We start from the raw sequence: 13046 nt of genomic DNA, 5'->3' as shown, positions 1-13046 counted from the left end.
CCACACCAAACTCGACACGACACGCAGGTTAAAATAACAAAACAAACTCTGAACCAATTACATTAATTTGGTGACAGTTGGAAAAGCATTAAACATGTATGGTAATTTAGCTAGCCAGCTTGCACTTGCTAGCTAATTTGTCCTATTTAGCTAGCTTGCTGTTGCTAGCTAATTTGTCCTGGGATATAAACATTGAGTTGTTATTTTACCTGAAATGCACACGGTCCTCTACTCTGCCAATTAACCCACACATAAAATGGTCAACCGAATCGTTTCTAGTCATCTCTCTTCCTTCCAGGCTTTTTCTTCTCTTGTATTTATATTGGATTGGCAACTTTCATAAATTAGGTGCATTACCCCGACTGATCGCGGTCGTTTTTCAGTCACCCACGTGAGTATAACCAATAAGGAGACGGCACTTGGGTACCTGCTTCTATAAACCAATAAGGAGATGGGAGAGGCAGGACTTGTAGCGCGATCTGCTGTCAGAAATGGAACTGATTTCTATTTTAGCCCTTGGCAATGCAGATGCTCGTTGGTGCAATAATTGAATAACAGATTTCTACATTTATTTTGCAACGCTAGCGCACGGTGTAGTCCGCCTGTTACTAACGTCTGCGTCGCGTGTTAATGAAAGTCATAATGTGCATAGTTTATGTTTATATTAATTAAATCTCAACCATAAATGTTAGAAACGTACAATTTTTCCCATGCAAGCAGACATTCTGACGTACCCAGCTTTAACTCTTGTGTAGCCTACGCTTGTGTATTTCCTGTTATCGCTAATGGCCTAGAAAACATGATGTCCAATCTATAGCTAGTCTGTCTTTCCCTCAACACCTCATGGTATGTTATCTTTTCTCGCCGTATACAGATCTAAATGTTGTTAGCCAATCACAGACTGTGTTGTTACCAGTTCCCAGTTGCCTAAATCAGACAACCAATAATTGTTGCGTCCATGGCTTCCAGTCGAATAGAGGAGTTCATCGGTGCTATTCGGGCTCCTTCAGGATGTCCCTTCTGTCGAATAGAGCAGTTCATAGACTTTCCCAGAGGGTCTGTGCTATTCGGGATCCTTGGGATGTTCCTACCTCTATCAAGTATAAATGTAAAATGGTTAGGTTTAGTGTTAGTTCAGGGTAAGGACGTCCCAAGGAATCCGGATAGCAGTGAGAGACTGGCACGGTATTTGAGAGCTCGGCAGCGACACAGACATTCATTTGTTCGATTTTTTTTACAGCCGGCAGAAGCGATTCGTGTGTCTGCCCCAGATAGTTTCCTTAGAGACGATGAAAATAATTACCAAGATGTCCTTGATCCAATTGAGGAGTAAGTAGGCTATATTTAAGTTGTGATATTGTTAGGAAGTATTTAGGCCTACTGTGTTTATAAGTCAAATTTGATTTATTTGAAAATATTTTTTGTTGTTGATAACGTATTGTCGAAAGCACGTAGGCAATATTATTTACTGTGTCGATATGGGAGTAGGCTAGTGTACATTTGACTTGTAAAAGACACAAACACATAATCTAATCAAAGATAAAGTATTGCTCCTATTGAAATGTAATGTGTTTTTTAGTGTGTTTTCTGTTGCATTAAAAATGGCACTTTTGCCAATTAGATCAAATTTGGTGTGCGCACGTCTGATTTGACTTGATCCATGTTCAGGGAAGGCCATTCCATGTCTTTATTGCTTTGTATGAGAAGGCAGTTTGGTAGAAGGTGGTGGACCGTTTGAGGACACTACAATCACCCCTGGAGGAGCTTCTTGGGACACTGCTATTTAAGTCTGAGCAGAGGGTGACGAAAACATTCAAAGGTGGTGGTGCTATATTGCGTTTTATTTTGAATACCAGGCAGATGTTGGAGTAGAGAATGAAATGGTGTAAACTGAACAGGTTGAACTTGTTGAGTACACTCTTAGAAAACGAGGTTCCAAAGGGTTTCCATGTAGAACCATCTGTGGAATGGAACACAAGGGTTCTACCTATGCACCAAAGGGGTCTACCTGGAAACAAAAAGGGTTCTCCTATGGGGACAGCGGAAGAATCCTTTTAGGGTCTAGATAGCACCTTTTTTCCTGAGCATAGGCCTATATTGCCATGGTTTTCTATAAAAATAAATGCAACAGACCCTGTGCTTCTCTGGAGGATCACCGACTCAGTATGACTATAATGAACATTTCTAACTTGCACCGTTATGCAATATTACGAGACTGGATAAAAGTAGCTAATTCTGGCAACCAATGTTCTAGCATTAATTAATTGAGGCAAGCAGATTAGAGATGTCAAGGTGGTACCCAAGAATATGCTACAGTATGTGTATAGTGCAAATAACAACTACCAATAGACCTTTTAAATTATAAGCTTTTAGTCAATCAAATAATTACTCTGTAAAACAAGGAATGCAGTTACTCTATTGAACTAGTAGGATGAAAGAATTGACACTCAAACAATTACAGTGTACATGAAATACATTACACATTACGGAATAACAGAGAATATGACTATCACCAATAGGTTAAAACAACGTGGTAACCCGTGTCTTCAGTTCAGAATAGTCTCTAAGTGAAAATATGTGTGTCTGTAACACACATGAGCTTGGTAGAAAGTTATCAAAGTACAAACAAAGTCACTGTCCTTTAAACCAAATTCAAGCAGAAACTCAAGCCCAACCTAAATTAACATTTCTTTGCACTTTGCTAGTTATTACAAAAGACAGGAAAACACAGCTAGATTCAAATCTAATCAACTCAATGTAAATGATAGGACCGCATCCTTTTGCTGCTCCCTCTTTGAACTATCAGCTGTCTGACGAACAAAATAACACTCCGTGTAACAATAAATCCATAGCACTTACAGTACAATAAAATATACAGTTGAAGTCGGAAGTTTACATACACCTTAGCCAAATACATTTAAACTCAGTTTTTCACAATTACTGACATTTAATCCTAGTAAAAATTCCCTGTCTTAGGTCAGTTAGGATTACCACTTTATTTTAAGAATGTGACATGTCAGAATAATTGTAGAGAGAATGATTTATTTCAGCTTTTATTTCTTTCATCACATTCCCAGTGGGTCAGAAGTTTACATAGACTCAATTAATATTTGGTAGCATTGCCTTTAAATTGTTTAACTTGGGTCAAACGTGTCGGGTAGCCTTCCACAAGATTCCCACTAAAAGTTGGGTGAATTTTGTCCCATCCCTCCTGACAGAGCTGGTGTAACTGAGTCAGGTTTGTAGGCCTCCTTGCTCACACACGCTTTTTCAGTTCTACCCACAAACTGTCTATAGGATTGAGGTCATGGCTTTGTGACAGTCAATACCGTCCAATACCTTGACTTCGTTGTCCTTAGGCTATTTTGCCACAAATTTGGAAGTATGCTTGGGGTCATTGTCCATTTGGAAGACCCATTTGCGACCAAGCTTTCGTTTTTCACAGCTTCCCTGGTGTCAGTGACCCGAGGACTTCCATGAGAACATCTCTTCTTAGAGATCGCCACAGATACGGTATGTTTGAACCTTGTGATAGCCCACAGCTGGTCTGCCTTCCAGACAATGTAATAAATCGTGATCGAGTCATCATGCTGGGCTTTGCACGCCAGACAGTCAGTTTCTCTCATTCTTCCACTACAGTCGTCATTCATGGAAAACAAATGAAAAATCAAAGGGCCTATGTGGAGCTTCGAAACATTTTGATGTTTTTACCAATGCCTGTTTATTCATGAAAAGCAGAAGATAGTAAATATCATTCATCACAATGGTTAACCTATGCAAAATAATAGGAAAACATTTCAAGCTTATTAATAGCATTACATTTAGCCGAATTGGGTACACATACAGTATGGCGCAGGAAAAAGTCAAAGAAAGGAAAACACAACCAGATTCTAATCAATTATATTTAAATGATAGGAGTGCACTCTTGTCGCTCCCTCTGAACAGTGCAATAAAATATTTCAAAATCCATTGCTCTTTACGAACTCTTGAACAATCCAAACATGACAATTTAATTCACACACCTCTCCTGGCGTCAGGAGTATTATCACCTTCTCATCCTTCCACTACAGTAGTCATTTATGGAAAACAAGTGACAAATCATGCCAAATAGTGTCCCCCTGCAAGAAAGGTTTGTGCGTTTCCAGGACTGCCGAAACATTGGAAAATAATTTTCTTTCTCAGGCCCCAGAGCCTGTAGGATGGGCGTTGGCAGTTCAAAATGAATAAAGGAGTACGTTGGGTTTTGTTTTTGTTTGTTTATTTGTATTTTGTTAATTATTTGGCCTGATATACAGCCAGGGCAGTGGGTGGCGGCATGCGCTTGTGACATTTGTTTGCAGACCGCCATAATATCAAAGAAGAAGTCCTCGTATGTAGTCTAACAAACGTTAGAAGAAGCTGGCGAGTGTTTATTTGTCTTTACCATATATTTGTTTTTATATAACAAAATATTGTTAAATAGGAAGAAATTAATTAAGATGTTTTGGATTTAAATTGCTAGCTAACGTTACTTGTTTACTTACATCAGCCTAGCTAACGTTAGCCAGACAGTTTTGTTTAGCTAACGTTAGCTAGCTAATTGTTTTTGTAGCTTTCAGTTTGTATGTAACGTTAGCTTGCACTTCAATGGCATCTCTCGAGGAGGATTAATTTAATCTTTCCAACCAGGCGAAGTACAATGGCACCACTGATCTCGACAAGAGGCGCAACATTCGTAGGGGGCAGAAATTCACTATTCAGGGTAACGTTAAGCAGTTCGCTTCTATTACATAACTGGAAGGATTTAGCTATGAACAGCCATTTTCAATCTAGGTAGTTGATCATCCAGAAGTTGCTAGTTATACATTTAGTTATGACTGTCATATTGAGGTATCTAGTTATAAGTTAACTCTGATCAATCAAATGGATAGGTCTAATCAATTATGGTCAATCCAACTGCCCTTAACTAGGTGTCTTTGCTAGACAGACACACCGACAGAGAGAGTAGGGAGAAAAAAAAGGGTGAGAATGAAAGAGAGAGGTGGGAAAAGAGTGAAAGACAGAGAGATGGGGGAGAGAGAAACAGAAAGTCAGTTGTGCAAAATTACTTAGACTTGAGTATTTCAACAACTCTTGTCTTCAAACGTGTTAGGCAATCGCATGTACCTACGGGGGAAGGATGGCCAGCCACACAGGAGGGTGATTTTCACTGAGGAGAAGGAACCCATGCAGACCGAGATGCATGTTGGCCATTTCGGAGTGAAGCGCATGATTGCCAAAATCAACACACACTTTTTGCATGGGATTGTCAAGGATGTGGACAGCTGGGCATGTGAAATAAGTCTGTTTATCGATCACATTCTATTATATCTAAAATTATTATGATTTCAATGAATGTCATATCAGAGAGAACACAATGTTTCAATTTGTCACCTTCTGCTTCAGTGAGTACCAGTCTAGCCTGATGGCGACCGATTATTTTACCAAGTGGGTGGAGGCAATAGCCATCAAGGTCTGTAAAGGAAGAGAATGTACTTAACTCTAAATTCCCTTCTGTAACCCATTTAAAAAGGCTGCTTGGAACCCAAAATGTATTTTCTTTTGTATGATACCCATCAAGGACCAGACTGGCGAGGCCACCTCCAAGGCGATGATGTCTTCAACACCCATGGTTCTCCTGAGGTCATCTTGAGTGACCGAGGTCGTGTACTCTGGAACAAGGTACGGATGTTATAGGTTATATTTTGTCACCAATGGTTTGTTGTAGTTTTTTTTTTACAATTTGTTTTTCCATGGTACATAATCAGACATTTCAATATATTCCATTGTCAATAGATATCCCTTTCCTACCCCCTCCTCCAGGTTTGGATGAACGGACCAACCACACCCTCAAGACTGCCATGGGCAAGGCCTTGACGGGTTCCAGGAATGGTGGCAGAACAACCTGAAGGTAATTATCTTTGCACCCAACATTAGCATCTAAGCCTCCAGAGTACTCACCTTTTTGTCTACTGTACGGACGGGATCCGCAGCTGTTTACTGAGGTAAACAATGCATTTGTATATGAAAGTATTGCCTATACTGTAGTATAAAAAAATGTGTGATTGACTTAGTGTTTTTCTATTGCTTTTTGTATAACGTACTTTTGAGATCACTGATACTCCACCTGATGTGGTGGAAGTTGTCGAACCAGATCAGAACGCCTTCAAGGACCACCTTCAGGCACGGACTGAGAAGGATGTGGAGGTTTTTGACCAGGTCAAAATGATTGTCCGCTGTTCATTTATTTTCTGGCCTTCCAAGAGCTATATAAGAGATGTATTTGTAATAATATGAAATAGAATTGCATTTATTTCTATTATCAGTCAAGGTGAGACTGAACATGGACAAGGCATATGAGAAAAAGGAGAGCCACCGGAGGAGAAGCAAGGGGACCAAGTGCTTCGACATCCGGGCAAATTACTTGGCTTGGAAGAAGGACGAAAGGAAGGTGAGACCTGGGAAAGCTTGGTGCTCTTTCGCTCCTAGCTGGGCTCACCATCCGTTAAGGTGAATATAAAATCTCAGATGGTAACTATTTCCAATTACCTTCTCGTGGTGGGTGGCATCACCATGCTGTCAGCAGTACCAACACTGGCCCAGTGGTTTCTCCAAATAGTCAATCTCAAGGCTAACCACTGGGTCACGCTAAGTAACCACCACTTCCAGGTATGTACCGTTAAGGTGTAGGACTCCAGTGGTCATGACACCACCCTGGAGTTTCTCTCACAACTCATCTCTATCTTTTCCAGGGACCATTTACCAATGAAATATCAACATTTATGTATTTAAATCTAAAGTATTGCTAGATTGTTTTTCACAGCTGTTTCATAAGGTGTTTGTTATTGTAAATTGTAATGTATCCCTTAATGGTATTTGTTAGTTCCACATTAATTGTTGTATCTTAAGATGTACAATAGATATATAGTCAACCACAAGGGTGTACTAATGAGTTTCTTTTTATCATAATAGAGGACTAATATTATTTCAGTGTAGATAAGGGAAGGCCTGTTTAAAATGAAAACATGCCAGCCAGACAAGCCAGTGTATGAATGAAATGTATTTGCATATGAATAGGGTGTAAATGAGCTGGCTTTGTGATCTGTAAGGTAAGTAACAATGTGGTAATTGGTAACAAATATGAAGTGGGGGAAAGTCAGGATCCTAGTCAGGCTTTTGTTTGTCAAATCCTGATTAAATATATGTCTTCATGTTTTTTAAATGTTTTATTTAAATGTGTATCAAATCTGTAAGCAATTGTGGCCTAAATCAATGACTAACAGCTGAAATGTTCAGGATCTGTGATCAAGACAGGCTGGGGTGTTTTCGGTTCCGTTTAGTCTAAGGATATGCGTAAGGATGCAACTGCGCTGAAATTAATAGCATGATTCAATGGGATTCTCCTGAATAATAAAGGTTTTTATCTGTTAAGCTGTTTTGTCTATGTTGCTTTTCAGGAGCTTCTGTATCATGTTTTCTATTTGTATGGAAAACATGATACCTGTTTTGACATTGTTTTATTAGGTCATCGAGCTTGTTGCTAGTGATGTAGTCCTCAATGGTATGTTTGATATTTTCCCCTCTTGTGAACAACAGCATGGTGTGGTCCCAAACTGCTTCAGTACAGAGTGTATCCAATGCCTGTCTTCTTCCTGTTATTTTCCAAAGATTAGACTTCCTGCAACCTACTTTAATAACTATACTGAACAAAAATATAATTGCAACAAGTGTTGCTTCATGAGCTGAAATACAAGATCCCATGTGATGTTCCATAGCACACAAAAAACATTCTCCAATTTTGTGCACAAATTTGTTTACATCCTTGTTAGTGAGCATTGCTCCTTTGCCAAGATAATCCATCCACCTGACAGATGTGGCATATCAAGAAGCTGATTAAACAGCATGATCATTACACAGGTGCACCTTGTGCTGGGGACAATAATAGACCACTCTGAAATGTGCAGTTTTGTAACACAACACAATGCCACAGAAGTTTTGAGGGAGCGTGCAATTGGCATGCTGACTGCAGGAATGTCCACCAGAGCTGTTGCCAGATAATTAAATGTTCATTTCTCTACTATAAGCTGCCTCCAGTGTTGTTTTAGAGAATTTGGCAGTGCTTCCAACCGGCCTTACAACCGCAGACCATGTGTAACCACGCCAACCCAGGACCTCCACATCCAGCTTCTTCACCTGTGGGATCATCTGAGACGAGCCACCCGGACAGCTGATGAAACAGGAGTATTTCTGTCTGTAATAAAGACCTTTTGTGGGGAAAAGGGTGGGCCTCCCAGGCCCACCCATGATTGCGCCCCTGCACAATCATGTAAATCCATTGATTATGGCATCATTTTTTAATTTAAATTGACTAATTTCCTTATATGAACTGTGACTCAGTAAAATTGTTGAAATTGTTGCATGTTGTGTTTATATTTTTGTTCAGTATAGAAGGATGACGTGAGGTCCAGTGTTAAATAAGCTTTGCACACAATGTACAGTTTCCTCTTTTATATGATTGTCACTATTTAAATGTCTAAAAGAGCCTGGTGTGCGAAGCAATGTGATGTGCCAATTACAATCTATCCTCACATATGTCTTTTAAAATGATGTCCACCGTGTAAACTTATTTAGTCCTAGGATGATGTTTCCAACTGAATTCTTTCCATAACCTCCGATCAGAACAAGTTTTATGTCTTTTATGATGACATCTGACAGAGAAATAGCATCATTAATGGACAGAATACAAATATCCCTTAGTTATATGAATAAAGCTCTGCAACAAAATCAGTACATACTCACCCTCATCTGTGGTTAAGATGCATTCAAGCAAAGGAATTGTTTCACTCAATGGAGGCTGCTGAGGGGAGGACGGCTCAAGATAATGTCTGGAATGGAGTGAATGGAATGGGATCAAACACATGGAAATATATTCCTTAGTTATATGATTTAGTATAAAGCTCTCCATCAGAATCAGTAGATACTCAGAAGATACTCACCCGCCTCCCCAGTCACTACAGAGCCGGGTTCGTTGCAGCGATGGGACAAGACTGTAACTACCAATTGGATATCACGAAATTAGGGAGAAAAAGGTGTAAAAATAAATGAATTATGAAGATACTCACCCTCATCTGTGGTTAAGATGCCTTCAAGCAAAGGAATTATTTCACTCAATGGAGGCTGCTGAGGGGAGGACGGCTCATAATAATGGTTGGAATGGCATTAAGATACCATTCCACTGACTCTGCTCTAGCCATTACCACGAGTCCGTTCTCCCCAGTTAAGGTGTCACCAACCTCCTGTCGTTTCACTATCTACAATTTAAAGGATATATGGAAGTTTTGTAAGATAAAGTGTAAAGATTAAATTCATATTGAATAAACTGCAATACCTGCTACATATTTTAGTTGTATTAAGTTTTTTCAAATCATTTTCTGGTATTTATTGCAGTAAACACAGTGTATGGTTGGTTTAACTGATACAGTACGTCTGTTTTCTATAATAACTAAATGGATTGGCTACATTTGATCTCATAAATCGGCATCATTGCAATAGAAGTCAGATCTAGTTTAAGTAGAAGCAAAGTGTCACCGGCCTGATAATGTGGCCAGTGACACTTTGCATCTTGAAAGTCCAATATTGTGAAAACTTGACTGCTGACATGCAAAACATTTTGGACTGTAACAACATTGGACTTAATGTAAAAAATAACAAAATTTGTTTTTGAGTGGATTTAACCTTTTAAGGTCAATGCGCTAACTGTATCCCATGCCGATTAAGAGTTTCAGATAAATTACTCAAATATAAATAGCTCCAGTATTGATTGCGGAATGCAGATCATTTTGTCTTTACAATTAACAATGACACATACTGGCCCTCTGCACGCTCAAGTTGTACAACTGATATACAACACATTTGACACAAATGTTATGATAAAGTACAACATATATTTTGGAGTAGTTTGTCTGCACAGAAATGTCTGCATTTATTTATTTTCTCCCCAAAAAATTCTATAGCTCCTTTTCCAACTGGGTTTGGGTGACCATTGTTTGGGAATTGTGTAAATCACAGAAATAGAATATCATTATTTATGTTGGATGTGCATAGATTTTTGAGAAATCCATCTTTAACTTTCTTGCTGAATGTTGGACGTATATGGCGGAGGTTTTCCTTATGAACCTTTCTCCTGGGGTTCTTATTGCGCTCATTAATATAATTCACAACTATGTTTTCTTTCACAAAATTGCGTCAAACTATTTCTAAGTAAATAAAATCGACAAAACAACATAGGCTTCAAAGTGGAGTTTTTCGATCATCTCAATGTGTTCACTTAGAAACAGAACAACACACACTCACCTTACCACACGGAAGCCATCCTGTCCAAATCACAGACGAGGAGCTCATTATGTTTCAAGCATTGTGACGAAGTATCCCACTCTCTAATCTGTTGTTACATTTGTGTCTTGTCTGCAGCAACTTCAGGTTGTGATTTTCTGACTTAAAAAAAGGAGCAGAACTTTTCTGAACGCACACAGGGCACACACACACACACACACACACACACACACACACACACACACACACACACACACACACACACACACACACACACACACACACACACACACACACACACTTCTCCCCAATCACATGACTTCATATCAACCCCTACACTTTGTGGTTTATATCATCATGAACACCGAAGGTGCCTGTAAAGCATCTTCACTCTCACTTCGCCTCTGATCATAAACCTATGCGCTATGATAAATTACTTTGTTGCTTTAATTTGTAGACAATTGTTTTATAAGTAGAAGTAGTGTACTATTGCTTTTCTTTAATTTGATATCATTGTTTTCATGTACATTGCATTCGGAAAGTATTCAGACCTTTTGACTTTTCCCACATTTTGTTACATTACAGCCTTATTCTAAAATGGATTAAATTATGATTTTCCTCATCAAGCTACACACCATACCACATAATGACAAAACAGAAATACCTTATTTACATAAGTATTCAGACCCTTTGCTATGAGACTCGACATTGAGCTCAGGTGCATCCTGTTTCCATGAGATGTTTCTACAACTTGATTGGAGTCCACCTGTGGTAAATTCAATTTATTGGACATGATTTGTAAAGGTACACGCCTGTCTATATAAGGTCCAACAGTTGATAGTGCATGTCAGAGCAAAAACCAAGCCATGAGGTCGAAGGAATTGTCCGTAGAGCTCAGAGACAGGATTATGTCGAGGCACAGATCTGGGGAAAGGTACCCAAACATTTCTGCAGCATTGAAGGTCCCCAAGAACACAGTGGCCTCCGTCATTCTTAAATGGAAGAAGTTTGGAACCACCAAGACTCTTCCTAGAGCTGGCCGCCCGGCCAAACTGGGCAATCGGGGGAGAAGGTCCTTGGTCAGGGAGATGACCAAGAACCTGATGGTCACTCTGACAGAGCTCCAGAGTTCCTCTGTGGAGATTGGGAAAACACTCCAGAAGGACAACCATCTCTGCTGTAATCCAGGCCTTTATGGTAGTGGCCAGACGGAAGCCACTCCTCAGTAAAAGGCACATGACAGCCTGCTTGGAGTTTGCCAAAAGGCACCAAAAGGACTCTCAGACCATGAGAAACAAGATTCTCTGAATGCCTGAATGCCAAGCGTCACGTCTGGAGGAAACCTGGCACCATCCCTACGATGAAGCATGGTGGTGGCAGCATCATGCTGTGGGGATGTTTTTCAGCGGCAGGGACTGGGAGACTGGTCAGGATTGAGGGAAAGCTGAACGGAACAAAGTACTGAGAGATCTTTGATGAAAACCTGCTCCAGGGCTCCAGGGCGCTCAGGACCTCAGACTGGGGCGAAGGTTCACCTTCCAACAGGACAAGAACCCTAAGCACACAGCCAAGACAATGCAGGAGTGGCTTTGGGACAAGTCTGTCCTTGAGTGGCCCAGCCAGAGCCCATACTTGAACCCGATCTAACGTTTCTGGAGAGTCCTGAAAATAGCTGTGCAGCGACGCTCCCCATCAAACCTGACAGAGCTTGAGAGGATCTGCAGAGAAGAGTGGGAGAAACTCTCCAAATACAGGTGTGCCAAGCTTGCAGCGTCATACCTAAGAACACTCAAGGCTGTAATCACTGACAAAGGTGCTTCAACAAAGTACTGAGTAAAGGGTCTGAATACTTATGTAAATGTGATATTTCAGTTTTTTATCTTTGATACATTTGCAAACATTTCTGAAAACCTGTTTTTTCTTTGTCATTATGGGGTATTGTGTTTCGATTGAAGATTTAAAAAATAAACATTTTAGAATAAGGCTGTAACATAATAAAATGTGTAGTACAGTTGAAGTCGGAAGTTTACATACACTTAGGATTGGAGTCATTAAAACTCTCTTTTCAACCACTACACAAATTTCTTGTTAACAAACTATAGTTTTGGCAAGTCGGTAGGACATCTACTTTGTGCATGACACAAATAATTTTTCCAACAAATGTTTAGAGACAGATTATTTCACTTATAATTCACTGGATCATAATTCCAGTGGGTCAGAAGTTTACATACACTAAGTTGACTGTGCCTTTAAACAGCTTGGAAAATTCCAGAAAATGATGTCATGGCTTTAGAAGCTTCGGATAGGCCAATTGACATCATTTGAGTCAATTAGAGGTGTACCTGTGGATGTATTTCAAGGCCTACCTCCAAACTCAGTGCCTCTTTGCTTGACATCATGTGAATATCCAAAGAAGTCAGCCAAGACCTCAGAAAACAAAATGTAGACCTCCACAAGTCTGGTCCATCCTTGGGAGCAATTTCCAAATCCCTGAAGGTACCACGTTCATCTGTACAAACAATAGTATGCAAGTATAAACACCATGGGACCATGAACAGTTTGGCCATAATGACCATCGTTATGTTTGGAGGAAAAAGGGGTGGCTTGCAAGCCGAAGAACACCATCCCAACCGTGAAGCACGGGGGTGGAAGCATCATGTTGTAGGGGTGCTTTGCTGCAGGAGGGACTGGTGTAC

At 40.0% G+C, this 13046-nt stretch overlaps 1 long non-coding RNA gene across 3 annotated transcripts; it reads left to right on the top strand.

Moving 5' to 3' along the window:
* Positions 1 to 4385: 4385 nt before the first annotated feature.
* On the top strand, positions 4386 to 9412 carry LOC106608876 (uncharacterized). Of its 3 annotated transcripts, none has more exons than XR_001329600.3 (4): positions 4386 to 4741; positions 5132 to 5491; positions 5600 to 5700; positions 5842 to 9412. It is a non-coding gene; the product is annotated as an uncharacterized LOC106608876 (long non-coding RNA). The 3 variants fall into 3 exon arrangements; XR_001329601.3 differs by having other exon boundaries at positions 5132 to 5700; positions 5842 to 6237; positions 6345 to 9412; XR_001329599.3 differs by having other exon boundaries at positions 5132 to 5700.
* The last annotated feature ends 3634 nt before the right edge of the window (positions 9413 to 13046 follow it).

The sequence above is a fragment of the Salmo salar genome, chromosome 07, assembly GCF_965601325.2.
Source record: "Salmo salar chromosome 07, fSalSal1, whole genome shotgun sequence".
Taxonomy (NCBI): domain Eukaryota; kingdom Metazoa; phylum Chordata; class Actinopteri; order Salmoniformes; family Salmonidae; genus Salmo; species Salmo salar.
Note: the sequence above shows the minus strand (reverse complement) of the source record. Positions and strands in the feature narration are given on the sequence as shown.